Raw genomic sequence first — 4,313 nt, forward strand, 5'->3', positions numbered from 1 at the left:
GACTGGAACTCGAAATTTCAACAGGAAGTAAACAGAAATAATGAGAGAAAGGAAGGTTTGTTAATATTCGCTCTAAAACAGCAGTAAATATAGTCAATATCAGCGCTTAGAACATTTTAATAAAAATTCATGTTCATTTAGTGTTATGTGTCATTTGGCCGCTGCAACACTGTTGTGTTTATGTTTATCAAATATGGACGAATTATGACGGCATAACCATCAGAATGTTTCCAGCATTTCATTCTACACTAAACTAGATGACCAATGATAGTGCAGAAAATTGGTGGTGGTGCTTTCGGAGGAAGTCTACTGTCATTACAATATTTTGCGTGAGGAGTAGAGCGTAAGTTCAATGTACTACAAAAAAAAAGTGATTGTATTTCGCCAATAGCTGCTGCATCCTCTACGTTATTTGTTGAAACTGGTTTCAGTCACATGATCGTCTTTAGTCGACGAAGTTTCACATTAGCAGCAAAGCTTACAAGTGAAAATAATTGGAGTTAAAAACTATGATAATGTTGAAGTTTGGAAGGTAGGAGACGAGATACTGGCAGAAGTAGAGCAGTGAGTACCGGCCGTGAGTCGTGCTTCGGTAGCTCAGATGGTAGAGCACTTGCCCGCGAAAGGCAAAGGTCCCGAGTTCGAGTCTCGGTCGGGCACACAGTTTTAATCTGCCAGGAAGTTTTATGATAATCTTACTGTTACACTGCTGAGACCTTGTTATGTAACTTCTACAAACTGCCTTGTCCTAACAGCTGTGCTGGCATTCGTCAGTACTGTTACTAAGTGAGTACTGACAGTGATGTCACTGGTAGCGGAAAGGTATATTGTAAGCAGTGATGATGTGGCACTTAACAAACTCGAGGGCAATAATCAATCAAATTTTGAGCCCCGATTCTATTCCGCCACAAATACAGGTTATGGACGTCATCAACAATCAATGATGAATTAAACTAGCTACAGTCCATTCTAGGAGATTGCTCCCAGAGTTTAATTGTTCTAGGTAAACATTTATAAGTCAGAGCCATGTATTGATAGTACGACGTTTATTGTGTAAACACAGTTTACAGTCAGAGCTCAAAATAACGACAGCCATCGGCCGATTTTTTTTTTTTTACTTCTGCATCTACATCTACATTTATACTCCGCAAGCCACCCAACGGTGTGTGGCGGAGGGCACTTTACGTGCCACTGTCATTACCTCCCTTTCCTGATCCAGTCGCGTATGGTTCGCGGGAAGAACGACTGTCGGAAAGCCTCCGTGCGCGCTCGAATCTCTCTAATTTTATATTCGTGATCCCCTCGCGAGGCATAAGTAGGGGGAAGCAATATATTCGATACCTCATCCAGAAACGCACCCTCTCGAAACCTGGACAGCAAGCTACACCGCAATGCAGAGCGCCTCTCTTGCAGAGTCTGCCACTTGAGTTTGCTAAACATCTCCGCAACGCTATCACGCTTACCAAATAACCCTGTGACGAAACGCGCCGCTCTTCTTTGGATCTTCTCTATCTCCTCCGTCAACCGGACCTTGTACGGATCCCACACTGACGAGCAATACTCAAGTATAGGTCGAACGAGTGTTTTGTAAGCCACATCCTTTGTTGATTGACTACATTTTCTAAGGACTCTCCCAATGAATCTCAACCTGGTACCCGCCTTACCAACAATTGATTTTATATGATCATTCCACTTCAAATCGTTCCGCACGCACACTCCCAGATATTTTACAGAAGTAACTGCTACCAGTGTTTGTTCCGCTTTCATATAATCATACAATAAAGGATCCTTCTTTCTATGTATTCGCAATACATTACATTTGTCTATGTTAAGAGTCAGTTGCCACTCCCTGCACCAAGTGCCTATCCGCTGCAAATCTTCCTGCATTTCGCTGCAATTTTCTAATGCTGCAACTTCTCTGTTGTAAGAGGTATGCGCTGTCTGCGATATCAGAATCGCTGACCAGAGAGCAGTGTTGACTGCAGTACGAACTGTGTAACTGTAGCAGTTAGTTGTTGCTAGTCGCGAGTCTGAGGTTGTCTGCGCTTGTCTGCAGTCTGCTCTGGTCGGGAATCTGGAGATGGAGTAAACTGTGTAGAATATACTGCCATAAAAAACATACTGATTGGGACACACACATACTCTCATTCCAAGATGTAATTAATTCCATACCAAATGAATCTACTATGCTATCTCCGACTGTTATACTGAAAAATGTTGAACCACCTAACAAAATTAAAGAATTAGTAACCTTTCCTACATCTCGTCGACTACGACACCATGAAATAATTGACATTACGCTGAACAACATCAAACGTGCCGCAGAGCGCCGGAGAAGACAGCAAAAACAGGTTTGTACACGCCGTGACTTTCACATTGGACAGAAGATATTAGTACGCACACATTATTTATCTAACAGAGGAAAGAATAGGTGTAGTAAATTTGAGCTTCTATACGCAGGTCCATATCGAATTCGCAGCATTCCTCACCCCAATGTAGTACACGTCGAAACTTTGAGAACCAGAAAAAGTAAAGGCAATCACCATGTCTCCAATATTAAACCCTTTATTAAATGAATATACTTTATGATTTATCACGCTGTAATGCCATTTCATGATTTTTATATGACCAATGATGCAATTATATTTATGTGACTACTTACTGATGATTATCGTATTTTTTCTTGGCAAGTGCCCGGCAAGGTAAGGTTAGCAGGTCGCTTTTCATGTCGTTATATATCAGACTGTGCACATTTTCCATTTTTCATGTATGCATGATTGTTTTCCTGTTTTGTTTGTATGTACTATGAAATGTTTAAGATATAACAAACACCAGTTGACTTTGACATTTTGCCTGATGATATCTCAACATCGTGACTATTTTACATTTCCTTTGCTGCTACATTGTGATACTCTGTGTACATTTTTTGCACCTGCACACTGTTTTTGTTTTTGACATATGATTTAAATGCAAGACATTAATCATTGTTCATCATTTTCAGAAAGCAATAACGTGTAAAAGACATAAATTAAACAAACCACAGTGGATTACTATGAAATGGGAATTTCACCTTCGGAATGAACGAAAGAAGATGCAATACCTCGTCACGAAGAGTAAATGGATCAGAATTAACAAGCATTAACAAGAATATACTATACACATCGTATGATAACACTCTTAACTAATTTTTTCTTTCAGAATACGAGGCGATTGATGCAGGCTGTCAGACAGAACTACACATCTTAGTTTTAGTGATGAAATATGCTAGAAATAAGGAACTCTATACTATGAATAGTTGTATGAAGTAAATGGTAATATGAATAATGAATAATGAAGTGTCTTTTTGCAGATGATAATGAATGGTGATGAATAGTGATGAAGAATATGGTAATATGAATAATGAAGTTTTTCTTTGCAGGTGATGATAATAATGAAGTTATGGTGATATGTATAATGAAGTTTTTGTTTACAGGTGATGATAGTGATAAATTTTATATGGCCACTAAACGCACCACTTTTAAGTTTTTCTTTGCAGATGAGAATAATGATGAAGTTTATATATTTACTGTTAATTAAGAAATGCTATGTAGTTATTTAAGTATTTGTTGCAGTTCTTTTTGACAGTATGTCGTATTTCGCATGGTATAATGACTGAAGGTTTTTGAAAGGACAGCTAGAGTACATATATAGTGATTACACATTTCATTACCTGTTAATTCGAAGTTCACTACTTTTCAGCGTAATATGCGTTTCTTCTTTCAGCTTAATAATCCATTTTGTATTTTTTCCAGGAGAAGCTATTCATGAAATTAATGTGCTATAAGCAGTTGGTCATTAAACCTGTTCTAGTACTTGCCTTTTTTTTTACCCATTTGTGTGTTTCATTCATGAATGTGATCACATATACTCTACTTGTTTCATAACCTTGCTACAGCTGACTCATGACGAATGACGTTACCTATCCTCATTTGCAGCAATAAGTCAAGAGTAAATATTGTTATGCCCCAGCAATTAATTATCGATCCCAACGTAATGCATTGCTAGCATAGAAAAAGAAATGTATTGCCAGTGCCAAATAATGCTACCAGTTTAAGAGAGTTCTGAGTAATACTGAATGATGTTTTCTAATCACAGATCTTGAGTAATAGTTACAGTGTGCTACATTTTAAATATGTTGTATGTCACTTGAATGATGAAAAATGTTTTGTAATACTCAATACTTGCTATATGTTTAGTAACTGGCCAATGAATGCCACTGTTTCTTATATTTTTAATTTGTATTATGTCACTTACATGCTATTATATATGAATAC

Source organism: Schistocerca nitens, chromosome 6 (assembly GCF_023898315.1).
Source record: "Schistocerca nitens isolate TAMUIC-IGC-003100 chromosome 6, iqSchNite1.1, whole genome shotgun sequence".
In the NCBI taxonomy this organism is placed as follows: domain Eukaryota; kingdom Metazoa; phylum Arthropoda; class Insecta; order Orthoptera; family Acrididae; genus Schistocerca; species Schistocerca nitens.